Here is a 318-nt window from a genome sequence, read left to right as displayed (position 1 = left end):
GTCAAAGAATTGTACATAAAATAGGGGTAGAATTTCCCGGGGAGTGCTATAAAGTATATAATTTTTTTTTACCGATTTTTTTAGAAACTGGTATTAGAAGTTTGACAAATTTTTCGGGAAATAATTGATCAAATTTTAAAGAATTGTATATAAAACAGGGGTAGAATTTCCCGGGGAGTGCTATAAACTGTATAGTTTTTCGTTACCGATCTTTTTGAGAACCGGTATCTTTTTGGAAATCGGTTACGAAATTTTCCAGAGAGAGAGGAAGAGAGGGGAGAAAGAGAGAGAGAGAGAGAGAGAGAGAGAGAGAGAGAG

The sequence above is a fragment of the Temnothorax curvispinosus genome, unplaced genomic scaffold (assembly GCF_003070985.1).
Source record: "Temnothorax curvispinosus isolate PA1 unplaced genomic scaffold, ASM307098v1 QBEX01014305.1, whole genome shotgun sequence".
Classification (NCBI taxonomy): Eukaryota; Metazoa; Arthropoda; class Insecta; order Hymenoptera; family Formicidae; genus Temnothorax; species Temnothorax curvispinosus.
This window is presented reverse-complemented; position numbering follows the sequence as displayed.